Source organism: Lissotriton vulgaris, chromosome 10, assembly GCF_964263255.1.
Source record: "Lissotriton vulgaris chromosome 10, aLisVul1.2, whole genome shotgun sequence".
Lineage (NCBI taxonomy): Eukaryota > Metazoa > Chordata > Amphibia > Caudata > Salamandridae > Lissotriton > Lissotriton vulgaris.
The window spans coordinates 63,487,446-63,505,317 of NC_141698.1; the positions used below are offsets into that span (position 1 = coordinate 63,487,446).

The following is a 17,872-nucleotide window of genomic DNA, read 5'->3' on the forward strand; positions in this document are numbered from 1 at the left end:
GGCACACTGACACAATCATTGGATGAGGTCATTAGTGATGCCATCCATTATGTAATTTGATACGTCAGCAATGATATCATCAGTAGTGTAGTGTAACATGCCAGGAGTGATGTAATATGTAAGGTCACAAGCAGTGCATGACAGGGCACAAGTTATATTTCACTAAATTATAACCTGCAAATTTCTGTGTTTTTTTGTGGTTTTTAATCACCTGTACGTATTTAATTTCATCACCTAACTATAATGTCACTTTATCCTTTGTTTTGTTTTTTTAAAATTGATTTTCTTTTTTAAAACCCTTTTTTACACATTAAGAGCTTACTACAAAGCATTACTGTAATAAAGTGAATTATCAATCGGAATTGATAGGGGTCCATCAGAAGAAACAAAATCACTAACCTATTTGGTCCAGACAAAGGTTTCAGTAATTTAAACCAGAGCTTAATCTCTGGTAGCCATGGTAGAGAACATACAGGGTTAGTTTAAAGAAAATGCGCAAAGCATTTAGAAGTATCAAAACAGTTAAAGTAAAAATGTAACAAAATAAAAATCTCACTCCAACTTAGAGAAAACGAGTAAAATGTAATAAAAGTTCCACTAACTCCCAAACCTTAAACTTCGCAGTGGAGAGTCGACATAGGCTTGGCCTCCAGCCAGCTTCTGCCCAGTCATCCATAAGACGGCCATGCACACTGGAGAGATGGCCAGAAACCTGACCCTGCATCCACCCACTCTGCTGGTGGCCAACCCCTTGGCTGTGAATGGTCATTAGCCATGCATATTGGAGATTTGGGACCTTTTGAAACCCCATGGCTCCAACATGGCCTGGCGATCGGGGTGCGCTCACTCTGTCCCTTATGAACCACTTTAATTTTTTCAGGACTGTGACTTATTCATTTATTTAAAAAAAAAAAGTTAAAAACAGAGTTATGGTTCTGATTGAAATGTTCAAAACCACAGAAATTCACTATTTGTGGTATACAGCACACGCCGTCATTTACACTACCTACAAGGCTTTGCTATTATTAGTCTTTTTTTTCTGTGCCATTTTGAAAGAAGTTGTTTTGTGCTTTCTTATGATGTGCACTGCATACCGTAACGGGCAAATTTCATTGATTTTGCGAGTTTGAGCCAGAACCAAAACTCCATTTTAAACCGTTATTTTAGGTCTCGCCTGAGCCAGCGCATGCGCCGCTCTGCGAGACATTTAGTTAGGGCTTTTAAAAGTCCTACCACAGCTCTTTGTATGGCATTCTGCGTGCGGCTTCGCGCACAGGCACGAGCAGAGGCGCATATGGCTTTCCTCTCGCTCAGCAAAGCACGCGCGCCTCACCTCAATGCCCCTCCCCCACCACAGAGTGTGTCTCGCAGCTTGTTTTTTTAAAACTTTGAGCATGAGGCGCGCGCGGCCAATGCCTGTTTAAGACTTGTGCCCTGCACGCATAACTCACTCTCTCTCTTCCACTATCTATCCTAAAGTGAAGAGAAACGGATTACACAACACTGGCACCTCACGCAGCCCTCCCGCTGTCCTTGCTCTAAATCTAATCCACGCTCTTCTGCTAACATTACTGCTGTCGGCTGGGAGAACACAAGCCCACCGGCTTTCCCAAGAACATTTTTTTTTTCAGCACATACGGCTGTAGACTGCGCTTCCAATCCTCAGATCACACAATGTGCAAACCCACAACAAAAAGCCGAAAACGCCGGCCTACGCGCGTCTGTGCGTTGTCTGTTTTCCAGAGCAAAAAAGCAGTCTCTTCCGGTTCAGGAGCAACTGCGTTGAGGATTGGTGAGCCGACTTTATCGGGCGGGTTATGTGTTTTTTCTAACCAATCGCAAGATTTACTTAGGTCAGCCTCCTAGAACGTACTTTTAAACCAGCATTATTATTTTACCTTCTCTGCGTTCAGATATTGAAATTGGTTAGAGACAGAAGCAATCGTATATTGTGCTTCTATAAGAATTTAAGGGTAGGTCCTCTTACGTTCGAGAACTTCCGGCTTTATTAGGGAGTTTGGCATGGGCAGTATGTGTTCATACTTCTCAGACACGTGACGGGTACCGCGCAGTCATCACAGATGCAACACAAATAGCCGAACAGATGTTGCATACATAGTGGCTCATGTGCTCCAGGGATTTTCATGTGGATTCTTTGACTCCTCCAGTTTTATATACCGTGAACTCGACCCGAAGGTAGTAGTGGAACGCTTTACATGAGCACCAGCTTTCATTACAGAAGGACACATTCATTTTTGTTTTTTACGCACAATGAGATTAAGTGATTTGCTCAGAATCACAGGATGTTGAGCCATGACGGAGAAACTCGAACCTGGTTTCCCTGCTCCAAAGTAAGCAGTTCTGGCTGTTAGGCCACATCCTCTCCTTGAAGGACTTGTATACCTGGTTTTATAATTTGTCAACCCACACTACATATCCCATAATACAGACTAAAAGCCAGCACTACATGAACTACTTGCGCATGCAGTTGGCATACCGGACACGTTTTTAGAATGGTTATGTGAGAGATTTAAGTTTCTAGTGTGTGTATGAGTGATATAAACTTCCTTATGTGTGACACTCTGGGAGACACTTTATTACATGTATTACAAAGCAATTCTGTCCAAGTAAAGAGAGAAACTTCATAATTTAACTCATGTTGCCTTACAAAAATTTGCAATGTGTGTGAAATTCTTATGCTCTTTTTGGGACACATGCAACCGACTTCTTGCCCTGTATCGCAAGTAGTTGGCCTCTGCCTTGTACCTACATCATTACATGGCAAGGCTAAATAATTGAACTGTGACAAGGGTCACTCTTTAGCCAAATAAAGCCTCTGCCTTCATTGTTCAGTTGTGATACTTTCGGCTAGTACTGGCTTTTTAGGCAGCATCACTGTGATATCTAGGATTTGTGGCGATATAGGTTTTAGATAGAAAGCCAGACTGTTGAATTGTTAGATGCCAATAGCATCATTTTAGTATGAGTTCTAGAAGGATGAGTTCTGCCTCATACAAATATTATATCAAGTGCTGGGCAGAAAGTCGAATAAAAATGATTAGGAAACAGACAAGTGCTGCCTACTTTGATTTTTTTTTTGAGGATTGGCGTGGTAAGGTAAAACAAATGCTTTTAGTGTGGAGAAGGAGGGATTTTGGTTTATAAGCTGTTCTATGTACTGGAAAAAGTGGCATAGTTTGCGACTTTTATAAACCGGGATCTTAACTTGCACACAAAAAGTATCTGTAATCCAAATTCTGCATACTTCCAACAGCAAACTCTCAGAGTTTGCCTCTGCACTTCTGGAGAGCTGCGATGTTGAGACGTCCAGGATCAGAACAGAAAATGATCACAAATTCCACTTGAAGGGAACAGGCTAGGACTGCCAATGCTGGGGGATGACAGGGAGCACGTTTTTTTTGGTCCCGGCTGCTGTCCATCCTAATGTAATGTTTGTAGCTGCTGGCTTGGAGCCCTGTGTTATGATGTTATGTCAGTTTGTATTCTGAGCCTTCTTGGGCCCCATAAAACACACAGGCCCAGATTAACAAAACTCTCATGCAACGCAATGCAGCACCCAAAGTTGCTGTATTGCGTGAAAGTGAGAGAAAAGGACAGCGCCATATCTACCGAGATGTGGCTCTCTCCCTAGCATTGTCACATGTGACATTGTGTCCCTGAACACAAGTATCCAGCAGGAGGCAGCATTGGATGTGATCTCTTCGGCTCTGGACCAACGTGAGGCTCCAGTCCCTGTCCCAACTAACTTCATCATTTTACTTCTCAAAATTACCATGATGCGCAACTTCTTTGTTTTTCAGAACAATTTTTATCTGCAGACCAAGGGAGTAGCCATGGGGGCGGCCTTTGCCCCTGACCTGGCGATTATCTTCATGGCTGCTTTTGAGCATAACCTCATTCTGAAGGATTCAAACCCTTTTCGGCCCAATATAGACCTATGGATGCGTTATATCGACAACATCATAATGGTATGGACGGGCAACCAAAATCAATTGACCACTTTTCATACTTGGCCCAATAGGTGGTCTAGAGACATACAATTCACAACTCAATCAAACCCCAAAACAATCAACTTTCTGGATTTATCCATCTATGCAGAAGGTGATGTCCTATGTACCACCTTATTCAGGAAACCGGCAGAAAGAAACTCGCTCCTACAATACTCCAGCCACCACCCCAGAGGCTTGAGGGACAATCTGCCTTTTAGGCAATTCTTGCGGATAAGGAGGAATTGCTCCAAAAAAGAACACTACACGATTGAATCTGAAGACCTAATGAAATGCCTTGTGGAACGTGGGTATCCAAAAAGACTTGTCAAAAGAGCAAGAAAGAGAGCTTGGTTTAGCCCTCGTGAGTCACTTCTGCAAACCAACGACCGTGGGGACAAGGAGGCACAACGGTTCATTTGTGTGACAACTTTTTCGACTAAAAGTAATGAGATTAAGAAAACCATCAATAAACACTGGAAACTTATCTCTGATGACCTGGGACTAGATACCCCACCCATGCATTCCTTCAAAAAGGCAAAGAAAATTCGTGGTTCGATCATTCCTCGATCCACCAGCAGCCACCACCTTAACGTCACTTTGGAATTTACCACCTATACTGGGGCACCACAAATGCGGTAATTGCAAAGCCTGTGCCAGTAGTATCCAAACAAAGGAGTTCCACTACAAACATCACAAAATCCCACTTAAAACCCACACCAATTGCAACACCTCAGATGTTATTTACTACATCGTTTGCCCGTGCGATTTGATCTATGTTGGCCAAACGCAACAGAAGGTAAAAACGAGAATTTTGCAACATTTCAGCCGAATTAGATGCGAAGTAACAGGGGCACCTTTAGTTGAACATTTCAAATTTGTAGGACACCCACCGGACAGCTTGAAATGGATTGTCCTAGAACGTGTTTCACTCAGCGCCAGAGGTGGCAACATTGGTCCGTTACTCAACTCGTGTGAACTCAAATGGATAACATACTTTAACTCCATTAACAATGGATTAAATGAACTGGACAGCAGTTTTGCCCAACTCACAGTACTGTAAAGCCAATCCTCACACTTTCTTGATAAATGCCAAAATTGAGACCGGCACTCTGTGTCAGGCTGACTTACTGTCCTTCTGAATATCTCCTCTTTTTTTCTAATACTTTTCCAAATTTACGAGCGCCTTTACCACCCTGCGAGGCAGGTAGACGCTTTGTACACTGTTTTTTGATAGTCAACTAGCTAAAAATCTTGTGCAACAAATGTAAGGATGATAAGACACCTATCCTTTTGCATGACGCCCCGGCCCATTCGGCCTCACTGTTAAATATTGCCACCTAATGTAATGTTCAAGTGCTTACAGTAGCGCTTTTAGCACCCTATGCGGTAGCTACGCGCTCTATGCATGTAAATGACGTTTTACAAAGATGATATATCTCTTATTTAATATTAGCGCTTTAACACCCTGTGTGGTAGTTACGCGTTTTGTATTTACGATGATCCCAATTACGTTATCACAAATCCCCCCCCTATAATAAACAGTTGAAATCGTGCTAACTTCAATCAAAGACTGCCCCGATTGTTTATCTAGTCACCATGGAAACGGCAGGTTCGACTCCCAGTCTGTCGTCCATTTCCACTGCGTCTGACGTATTACGTAGAATGCTACCCTAGGATTTAACTTCCTGGTTTACCGGGTCGCCCGCCAACGGAGTGTCAAGCCTGCAGTTTGGAGCTCTGACAGAGGTTTTTAACCCAGCATCAGGTAAACTGACACCCACTAACCTTTGGTTATGTCCCTTACTGATACCGCCAGGCCATATGCCCGTGCGTTGACCTCGATCCCTTCATTTTTATTATTCTCCGTAGAAAAACGCGGTACTATTGACCGGTTTCCATAAGCCTAGCCCAACTTCCCTTGTGAAATTTGAATCTGTCAGGTATACCTTCATTTTCCTATTTGCCCATCTTATCGGTCTTTGTGCATTATGCCCCCTGGCCCTCTAAATCTGGCTTTTCTGTATTTCTAGAAGAGTTTACCTCCTTCTCGGCGACAGCGCCTTGTAACCAGCCCAACAGCTTCGGAATTTGATTTATGTGTAAGCTTTTCTCTTAATTACCCATGGCATGTTTCGGAGTGTTGATATTAGTTGTGTTAAGCTCCTTCTCCACAGTAATATATTGGTTGATATTGCATGTGCCGCTGCTATAAACTCGGATGTGGCACCTAGTGCGTCCTATCATATAGCCTCTACCTCATCCTATCGTGCTGTTGTGGATCCCTACAGGGGACCTGTCTAACTATGTGTTTGTATACTTGATCCCTCTAGGAAGCTTGCCCTACCCCTCCCCCCGTCCTGAAGAAGACCCGCTCTGTAGGGGATACTGACCCTACTACCTTCTGGGTCGAAACGTAGACCACTACCCCTATACCAACTTCTACCACAAGTGTGATTTACAACGCTATTTATAGAAGTATGGCCATATAAATAATTGTAACATTTGATGTACTTTCGCCTGGCTCCTCTGGAAAGCCAGCATCAAACTTGCTTCGCATAATAATAAGTATGCTTGACTGTTTGTCACAATCCTTACTCATCACCATTTCCAATCACTTCACTACCCTATCCCCTACCCTACCATTGGGCACTCTAACTTTTGAAAAGTAATGTACATTAATATGTTCTTGAACAATGTGTGATTAAATAACTTTGTGTTCCCAAAGAGACGTAATAAGTTTTTTCTGCATATCTTTTCTAATTTGTCCGCATGTTCTGGGACCCTTTTCTCTTTGTATCTCTCCCTAGCATGGCCCAAAATTATACTGGCAAGCGCCACACACACACACGCACCTTTGTGCCATAGAGCAAAGATGTTTGCATGAGTTTAGCATATATTTTGTTTTGGAAGTGTGCCCTTCAGTACAAAATGCTATGCTTAGACTGACTTTAAAACTTTTCCTTCTTTGTATGTGTGCTTGTGAGAAAGTGGCTCTATATATACTGGACCAGAATAAGGTACAGTGTGTATGGAGTCCACAAACCCCAGAGGTATAACAGAGGTTAAAACTAGGTACAGGGGTTGCAGTAGGCAACACAATTCTTCACACAATTTAGCATTGAGCTCAATAGATTTTCTTATATAAACACAGTTGATTACTTTGTAGATTACTTTGGTAGGTCCAGGAGTAGCTCCTAGATTCAGTCCTGGAGTCTATGCTGAAAACAGTTTAGTAAAAACGTTTTAGGTATTGCAGTGATTTTTTCAGGAATATAAAGCTATTTTAAAAGTTCACACTTAGAAGCTTTTAATTTTCAACAGAAATCTGGCAATGTTATCCAATAGGAGAAAATTCAGGTTGCAGGTAAAGTACGATCTTGTTACTTTGGTAATCCAGTACTGGGCTCCTGGGTCAAGCACTGGGGTCTCAACTTAAAACAGGTAAGTAATTTCGTTTCAGTATTTCGCATGATTTTTAAAGAATATTTCAAGTTTTCAAATGTAGACTCTTAGAAGAAATGCCTTAGAAAAAGTAGACACTTAGAAGAAATGTCATAGAAAAGCGGACAATGGATTCCTATGAAGAAAATTCAGGTTACTAGTAAACTCAGTAAGGATTACTTTTGCGGTTCAGCACTGGGCTACAAGGTACAGTACTAGCTTCTCTCCTGATCACAGGTGAGTACTTCGGAATTCGGTTGATTTTATATGAATATTTTAAGTTTCCAAAACTTCACACTTACAATATTTTTCGAATCAAACCAGTCAATGTTATCCAATGGCAAGTAAGTGAGTTACAGGTTTCCAGGTGAGTACTCGACTGGTGAAGTTGTGGTTCTGGGCATAGACTCAGGGGTCCCCCAGGGTCAGGTAGGTACAGTTGGTTCACCTTCAGCGGCAATGTTATCCAATGAGGGACAGGGGGCCTCTGGTTGGTGGCTGCTGGCTAGCAGGCCACGCGGCTGTGGGAGCTGGGCTCCTGGTCACTTACTCAAGACAAAGGGGGAAGCAGGATAGGGCAAATGGTGGCACAGCCAGCGGTACTCGGGCGGCTGGGTGCTAGGTGCTTTTGAGCCGTCGGGTGCTCAATGTTATCCAATGGGAAAGGTAAAACGGGAACCAAGGCTGCAGGCTCGGGGGCGGTGACTCTCCGGGGGCGACGACTCTCCGGGGCGACCAGCACTTCGAGAGGTAAGTTGGGATGTTGGAGCACAGGTAGGTACCCCAAAGGGAGGCACAGGGGGCTGTAGGGCTCTGGGTGCAGGGGTGTCTTTGGGTGTCGGAAAAGCTTGCCCTCAGCTGGTCGCGGTGGCCCCTGGTTCTGAGTCTGCACGCGTCGTCTGGTTCGTCAAGGAGGGTCTTTGGGCACAGGACTTCAGGTCCCAGTCATCGGGGGGACGTCCTCGTGGTCTTGGATCGCACGGGCCAGGCTCGGCGGGTGCAGAGTGGGCTTGTCCGGAGCTTCCTGGATGGCACCAGGGGGGGTTGTTGCAGAAGAGCCTCTGCTGATGGGAGTCTCAGTCTTTAAGAGGGTCAAGGCAGACAGGTCATCTGGTTGTCCCAAGGTTGCTGTCCGCAGGAGTCGCCGGGATTTAGGCAAGAACAGGTTCCAGGATCGACAGGCCTGTAGGGCTGGGGCCAAGTCAGTTGTTGTCGTCCTGTTGTTAGCAGCTGCCCAGCGGGTCTTCTTCCTCTTGGTCTTCTTTCTTCTCGGGATCTGAGGAAGGAAGGTTCAGGGAGCCCCTAAATACTGAATTTAGGGGCGTTACAGGTAGGGCAAGGGCAGGGACCAATAGGTCCCTGTCCTGGGGTGGGTACATCCCCTATCCTGCTCCTCTCCTCGCGGAGGGGGGCAGGAGCCTAGCTGTGATTGGGCAGGGCTCCCCATCTTCAAGATGGCCGGAGCCCGGGGTCGTGCTTCCTCGTCTCCCCCACCTGAGGGGTGGGGTTGGCACAGGCTGGAACACCCCCCTTCTTGATGTAGTTTTTCCGCCAGAGTGGGGGTCAGTTGCTGGGTACAGCAATTGGTCTGGAGAAGCTCACAGAGGCGGCATGCCTTTTGAAGCTTCCCCCTGCCCATCCTGGGGGAGGAGACCTAGCACCTCGCCCAGGATGTGCATTGTTGCAGGCCCAGAAGAGCGGGGAGCTCTCCACCCAGGGGTCTAGCAACATGTCTGCTGTGCGGCAGCCTCTCAGTCCAGACGTGGATTGTAGGTTAGGTTTTCAGGGGCATCTCTAAGATGCCCTCTGGTGCATTTTACATTAAATCCCACACTGGCATCAGTGCGGGTTTAATGTGCTGAGAAGTTTGGTACCAAACTTGTAAGTCTTCAGTGTAGCCATTATGGTGCTGTGGAGTATGCAATGACAACCTCCCAGCACCATATACTCTTAATGGCATCACTGCACTTACCGTGCCCAGGAATGGCCCTGGGTACTGTAGGGGCACAGGGCTCATGCACCTGTGCCCACATCTCTGGCATAGGGCACCCAGATAGAGGGGTGACTGAAGTATGCCAGGGCAGTGGGTTCTGTGGGCATGGCACACAGGGGTGTGTGCCATGTCGACTCTTTGTTTAGTTCTGTACTTTGACACTCAGCCTGCAAAGGCAGTGTGTGGGTACAGGGCCCCTGAGGGTGGCACAATAAGTGCTGCAGTCCTCAGGGGTCTTCGCTGGTCGCCATGCCCTGGGTACCTAGAGTACCATTTACTAGGGGCTGACAGGCGGCCAGAGATGCCAATTGGGTTTTACTTTCAACACAGTTTTAGGGAAGGAACACAGGCCCTGGGTACCTGGTTGGCAGGAACCCAGGGCACACTCAGTCAAAGCACATCAGCAGGTCCGAAAAAAGTGGGGGCATACCAATGCAAGAAAGATGGCACTTTCTCACAGTGCTGTACAGTGTAGCACACATGTAAAGTGGGAAAAGAAAGGAGAAATGAAAGCATTTGTTCTTTTAACGCCTGCTTTCAAGTGGTGCTAATTTTAGGGCAAACCCCTGTTTACTATTGTTTGAAGATAGGGTTTGCACCAAAACCCATGAGTAGTTGCATGGGAACGCCTATGTACTACCCATTGAACTCCTCTTAACACAGAGTAACGCAAAGCAGTGCTTCTTTGCTGGTTTGCGTTACTTTTTCTTTCAAATCAACGCGAATAACAGTTTGTGTTGGTTTGTGCATCCCCCAAAAAGATTTTGCATCAGGTCTGTGTTAAAAAAGTAACACAAACCCGACAGAAAACCTTTTGTAAATCTGGACCATACTTTTAATTCTATAATGTAGGCAGATTAGGAACAGTGGTGTTTGGAGGCTGCACTGTATATATCACTGGGGTTGAATAAACAGGGTTCTGTACAAATACTCATGTCAGATACCTATTGAAATTACCAACAAACAGCCCCAGTACACACCAATGCACACTTTTGTGAATGTGCATTCTGTTTGTTCAGTGCTCAGTCGTGAGCCCAGGACAAATCCAACTTTCAACTACGCCGCTTGATTAGCGAGTACCTGCCACAGACTTTGTATTTTGTTACAAGTACCTGCATTATTCAACATTACTGCAGGAGTAAAATACTACAGCTGTTACGGTTCCGGCTGCTGTTTGATGTAATGTTTGTAGTTGTGGGCCACAGGATTGCTCACTAGCAGGGCCCTTACCTGGTACTTGTACAGGGCTGTAAACGGGTAGGCTGGTGATAAGCAGCACCGGCCCGTGCAGGAAAGAGCGGTGGGGCCAGGTGGGGGGGATTTTGACAGACGACAAGGAGGGAAAACAAATTATTTAATTTTCCCTCGTGCTATTCTGTTGAATCCCCTAACCTGGCCCAACTGCTCTTACTTGCACGGACAGGGGCTGGTAATTCGGTTGTTTTTATCCGGCTGGGGAAGCGGCTATCTGTATCTGGGGGAGGGCGGAGGTGCTGATGCATTTTGCTGGAAACCAACAATAGGCAAGAAGCTATCCCACTATACCCCCTAATCCGCTTGAGGGTACTTGCTGTCTGAGTCAAATTGTTAATGATCATTACCCCGCGTCACTGACAAAACACCATGTGGCACACTCAGGAGCCAGGCTCAGCTTGATTGTGGGAGATAATGTTCATTCTCTGGTAAGCATGTGCCTAGCACAGAGAGTGGTTGATGATGTGTGAATAAAAGAAAACAAAGCTGAGACACACAGGTTTATTTTAGGGCAACGATGCGGACACTAGCACTGTAATGCCTTAATCTAACTACTAATGCGTCTGTCACTTCGTTGTCCTGCTAATTCAGTGGTGGATGTTGGACTTGGCTGTTGAGATAACTGATCATCTAGGGCAGCGCTTTCCAAACGTTTTAGAACCACAACCCACTTTTTAGAACAACACACTTTTGTGGCCCACCTAGCTTTAATGGACATGAGGTGGGCGATTTTTATTTTTTTAATTTAAATTTTTTTTTTTTTATTGAAGATAATCAGGGCGAAAAAGATATTCAGTAGACAATCAGAATTTACCATAATGTACATGTAGACAGTTCCAAGGTGGCTGTAATACTGGCATGGAGCGTTATAAAAGAAATACAAATAAATCATAACATAAGCAGCAATAGCATTTAGTCCCAATTGAACAACACAGATACTCACGGTACAGATAGCCCTTCGTTCTGACTCCCAACCCACTGATGCTTTATGGGGTTGCATCACTTGAAGTACCGTCCGGTGGTTCACATATGTTTCCCTGAAATGTATTCCATGCTCCCCAAACCTTTTCCCATTTGCGAGGACAGCCCCGGTGTATAAATACCGCCTTCTCGATCACCATGATCACATCCATATCCTTACACCATTTACGAAGTGTTGGGGTGACGTCCGACCCCCATAACATTGCAATATTACGTTTGGCTACAGTCATGCCCAGCATCACCCAATCCTGCTCCTGATGAGTAAGGCCATTAGGTTCCCACACATTTAAAAGACAGCGCCTAGGTTCCGGAAGCAGTGGATTTGTTTTTTAATGTAACTACAGCAACCTGTGGCATCGCACTGTCATTTACAGATAACACATTTTCCATTAAAATGGCTGCTAAATCTGCACAGACATAAAGTTGTACTGATAAAACTATATTGCAGGCACATGATTGATTATGTGTGGAAATTGGATTTCAGTGAATATTTTTAATTTGTGCATCACCCAGTAAAGTCTCTTGATTTGTTTTGATCCTATTAGATTCTTTGCTTCCACCGCACTTTAGAATTACAAAAGAAGTGCTTGATTTTTGCTTTCCTTACTACTGAATGTATGCGGTTATTTACATGTATTTAAATTTGTAGTGTGTTTCAAAAAAGGACATCGTAAAGCCTTTCCTTTCACACTCTGGACCGCAGCAAGATTGTCACATAATGAACTTTACTTTTTTTTCTCTGACTGCAAAGCATGGGGAGTTTGTAACCTCCAAACCCATGTTAAACAAGCATTGGCATAGCCAGTAGGTCTCGCCTTTGGGATGCAACATCATTAACTGTTGCATGGCTAAAAACTTATAAGGTCCCAAAGGCGAGACCTATTGGCTATGCCAATGCTTGTTTTCCTTTCAGTTACTTTCCAGTTTTTTTATGACGCACTCGGTTGCCAATCCTTGGTGGACGAACTTGGCCTTAGTCGTGCAAGGCTTTGGTTGGTGGCAGGGCCTGACCGATGTCCCGACCCTGCACCCATACCGCTGCACGTGGCCTGTCCCTGTTGCTCATGGCGTTGTGCAACAGTGTATGGCCATTAGCCAGGCCTTGTTTTTATATAAATTGTTTTCTCTCCCACAGAACCTGATTTGACACCACAAACCAAGGACAAGCTTCATGCCAGAGTACCCTGAGCCATCGGCAGTTTTCTCTGACTTATACCTCTCCTTCCTGGCGTCCGCAGTTCTGATGCCATGTCTACAAACCTCTTAATGGTGAGACATTAGTTGGTGAACATTGCTCTGGGTTTGCGCTGCTCGGGTTTGAAGCTTGTCTAATCTGTGGATCCTTTTCAGGATTTACAGTACTTTGATACCTACAATGGCACATGGCTTCTGCGGTTCACGGAAAGGTAAAGTGTATCGCAGGTGCCATTTGTGGTATCATGGGATCATAAGTTCAAAAAATTATCTGTGGACCTGCAACTTTTAAGCATAATTTAAGCACATTCTGACTCCAAGTTATAGTGTGGGGGACTATTAGAGGTCCCTTCGCCATAGCTTGGGGTCAGGGTACGCTCACCCTACCCCTTAAATGGCCTTTAAATCTTTTTTTTCAGGTCGCGGGGACTGTGCACCTCATCATGAAATGGCAGGAGCAAGATACCTTTTTCGATTGCAGCCAGTCACTCGGAACACTTGGATCAGCTGGTCTAACTTGAATCCGAAAGGGATGACATGAGAAAAGACTTCATCGTCCAGTTGGTGTCCTTTACTTTTTAAGTTTTGGATTTGTGGATATTTATGGATTTCAACCACGAGCCCTCAATTTAAATGGACAAGATTTACAAAATGTTAACCATTTTAAAGCCTGCTCTGCAACTTTTTTAAATACACATATGACTAAAGCTACTTAACGGATTTAAACCAAACCAACAAAATCTGTTTTCTGAGTAAAGTTTTACTTTCATGATAAGTATAGTTCCATTCAGCGATTGTCCCCACATCCCCTGCAAGCGAGAGTAAAATGTTCAATGGGAAACATATATTTTTCCCCTTTAACTTTTTTTTCTAATGGCAATCTTAACTGACTATGCCACCCGATTGCCAAATGTAGTGCACATCTGTCTATGAGGGTCAAAAGTAATAGGCAAATCGCAAAATCCATTTTTAATGGAAAGTACACCTGCATTATAACTAGTGCGTGTGTGTGTGCGTGTGTGTGTGTGTGTGTGTGTGTGTGTGTGTGTGTGTGTGTGTGTATGTATGTATGTATGTATGTATGTATTACGGTTCACAAAGCACAGTGAAGACTGTGCCGATGCACTCCACTTCAGGCAGCACATTAATCACTCGAACAGTCGGGTGTACTAGCCAAGGTGGTGTTTATTTCAGATCGGTTCCACACACAGGTACATGAAACAGCCCAACGCGTTTCAGCGAACCAGTCGCCTTGATCACGGGTAGTTGAGTGTTGTTTCAAGCACACATAAATAAAGTTTCAAAAAACATAACATTACATTGCACACGTGATTATTAAGTGAGAAACATCAACAAAGGGCAAAAGTCAAAGTATAGTGGCCATCTTATAGTGGTGTTTTTGCATGATGGCACATAATGAAACACATGTAAGGAGAAACTTATCCATTATACTGTGTTTACTATTCACGAAATTAAATGTTTCAATTGTTATCATATTTATACCCTATTACCTGCGGGACCTAAAAAACATCAAAGGTAGTATCTTAATAGTTTCGAAATTCGATTCACTATACATATCAAGGTACCTAGTTGCTCATAATGTTCAAAATGAAATTCCAAATGAAATGCAAAATAACTGATCTCTTGGAATGCTTCATATTATAAACAATTTACATAGTGCAAGTGCCTAATATATAAAAAATCCTTGAATTCCCAATGGGAAAAAAAATATATATATATATATATAATATATATATATATTTTTTATATATATCAAAAGACATCTCTGCTCCACATGAAAAAGAGCACGCACATGAGGGTTATTGGGTTTAAGGCATTTTTATTACATCAGGCCTCCTCCGACCCGGCAAACAAGAGAGACACGTTTCTGCTGGTGCAGCAGCCTTTCTCAATCTAATGCGCACCATTTTTGCTACAGCCTAAATACTATGATTTAATCATAGACATAGAAGAGTTCATAATCATGGAAGTTTAATTCACTTAAAACTGAGGACAAATATATATATATGAACTATACAAATGAATTGCTTAGTGGAAAAAACGTGTCATTGAATATTTAAACACAAAGTGCATCAGATGTAACTATTAACCCCTTGCCTGCGGTCGGAATTCCGCTCCTGTACGGCACATTCCAATCGCGGGCGTGACGGCTCCCGGCCGTCATCAGCACACGAGCACTGTGTGCCATGACGGACGGAAGCCGTCACCAGCATGCAAGGGGTTAAATGCATAGTGCATAAACAAACCACTCTCACATGTCAACAATGAAAAGTTTATACATGAACCCAGAAAAAAAAAATTCTTTGATGTGATTCGAACAAGGTAATCTCATTAGGCCCCATTATGATAAAAACATTGCGCTAACCCATCAGGTTACAATATTAAAAATAGAGCGTGCTGCAAGTAAATGGAACTAAACGGAGACTTGCTAGAATTAATCTAATTACCACATTGGTGAAAAAGCACCACCAGACACCGTCCTTAAAGTCTCGTTTTGCTACTACAAATAATTCAAAATTTAACGTGGTGGCGTCCAGTATCGGGGTTAGGCATACACAAAAATAAGAATAAGCATGCCACACTGACATTCCAGATACTTAAAACAAAATAATACCCAAATGTATGCGAAACTTGAACGCCCCCGATATACATTCAGTGCCAGTCTCATATTGATATAATACCCCCGGCAAGGACTACTGACTACGCCAACCGATGCCAAATTCTGTGCATATCTGTCTATGAGGGTCAAAAGTAAGAGGCAAATCGCAAAATGCATTTTTAATGGAAAGTACAGCTGCATCATAACTACCCAGTGGGGGCTGCTACTGTGAAAAAGTGTAAAACGTGTGTGTGTATGTCTGTGTATGTATATATATATATTCATTAGGCAGCAGGACACTCAGTGTGAGCGTAGATGGGAGCCTCGTGGACACTTATGGCGCTGAAGAAGGCAATGACTGCCGAAATGCATTCGCCGGTTTCATCTGAATAAAGTGCTTCCTTACTGTCCTCAATGGTGGCCTCTGCTCTTTTCAAGTGAAGGAGGTGTTTGTATATTGTTATGCGTACAGGCCAGAGACGCATTTGGAGGCCCACGCTTTGAAAAGTTGGCCCGGGCACTTCTGGCTCAGCTTCGGCTTTTTTGGACATCAAGGGATTGGTACTGCCAGGGCCCGCCAACAAGTTCAGGATCAGGAGAAGCGGTGACATGGATATGTATCCCCGTCCTGGGCGGCGTGCACTGACACAGCTGCCCCCGTGTACATTTGGACCTGGGCTTTGGGGCTAAAGCGGTCTGGGGACGTAAGGAGGCATTGTTCATTTTGAAAACAGTGTCTGGGGTCTCTTCTGCGCAATCCTGCATCCCGCACCACCACTGGACTTCGATATTCCATCCCACCACTCACCTGGAAGCAAACTGTTGCATTCTGGGGTTTGCAGTTCAGGACTACGCAAGGAACTGCATCAGGTGGGTCCTTGAAATCGGGGGCGGGGCCTGAGCCACATGGCTTCATTAGGCAGCAGGACACTCAGTGTGAGCGTAGATGGGAGCCTCGTGGACACTTATGGCGCTGAAGAAGGCAATGACTGTCGAAATGCATTCGCCGGTTTCATCTGAATAAAGTGCTTCCTTACTGTCCTCAATGGTGGCCTCTGCTCTTTTCAAGTGAAGGAGGTGTATATATATAATATATATTTTCACTGAAAAGCTGGACATTTCACTTGTATAAAACCATTGAAATTCCCCCGTTATAGTTAGTTGTATAAGTATATTTAATAGTATTCTATTGATCTTTGATAGCATGTATGACTGATTGTATACGTAAGTGTTTAGATGTGTGTGTAGATGTAGGAATCACTAAGTGGGTTTTTAGAAACTTGTAAAAAAAAAATATTCAACCCCCTTTATACCATTCCACTCTATGCCGCTCTGCTCTACAACACTCTACTCTGCTCTATACCACTACACTCTTATCACACTACTCCACTCATTGTAATTCCACTCTACTATACCACACTCAATTCCACTCCACTCTATGACAATCTGATACGCTCTACGCCATGCTACTCTAAGACGCTGTACTCCACAACACTCCATAACACTGTATCCCACCCTACGATACTCTAGGCCACTCCACAATGCTCTACTCCAGTCCACTGTACTCCAATCTACGCTCCTCTTCTTTACGCCCCTCAACGATACTCTATTCCACTCCATGCCACTCCACTGTACAACACTATTCTTCTTTATGCCACCCCCACTGTACGACAATCTACTCCACTCTATGGCCCTCTATTCTTCTTCACTCTACTCCCTCCATGACACTCTACTCCAGTCTGTGACATTCCACTCACGCTAGGACATGACTAAAACACATTGGCAAAGCCAATAGCTCTTTCATGTGCAAACTCTATTGGCTTTGCCAGTGCTTCTTTCTTTTCAACTTTGTTTTCTTTTCCATTTCTTTTCATCTGGCATTCTGTTTGACATTTCCTTTTTTCCACCATCCTCTTTTATTACCTACCTTCTTTCAATCTATTTTCCCATGTGTTTTAAAAATCAATTCTTACTCCTCTTGTCTTTATTTCACTTTTACTGTGGGGTGGAGGGGCTTCACTAGCTCTTTGAAGGTTGGCCATATAGCGCCACAGATTAAATAACTAACCATTCATCTTGATGTCTCAAGATCTCTAGACTAATGATTGTCTTCCGTTTTTCGGGGAAGTGAATGAGGAGTGCACAGTTGTAGAACTGCAAAAATGTATGAGTGGCGTTTTCTTGGTAACATCCACAATGGTCCCAGAAAAAGGGTGGCGCGGTGCAGCAGCTAAAACCCTACGCAGCAGCATAACTACCAGTAGCATCTAATCCTACGATGATGTTGCCCTCATTAAAATGCTACAGTAGTGGATGGCTTTTTAGGGGGTCAATTCTGTTTAGCTTGAATCTTTTTTGAGTGACCCATATCCCTGAGCT

General features: G+C 44.0%; 1 protein-coding gene across 4 annotated transcripts in view; it reads left to right on the forward strand.

The window, feature by feature from the left end:
* The window catches only part of ZDHHC4 (zDHHC palmitoyltransferase 4), a 42,681-nt gene that overhangs the window by 5,772 nt on the left and 19,037 nt on the right, over nucleotides 1-17,872 (forward strand). Inside the window, exon 2 of one of the 4 annotated variants that reach the window (XM_086940473.1) lies at nucleotides 12,815-12,948. The exons of 2 other annotated variants lie outside the window; for them this stretch is intronic. The gene's annotated coding sequence lies outside the window, so the exon portion shown is untranslated. Of the gene's footprint in view, nucleotides 1-12,814; nucleotides 12,949-13,299; nucleotides 13,434-17,872 lie in introns of those variants that run through there. One more of the 4 variants, XM_086940475.1, reaches the window with a different exon arrangement.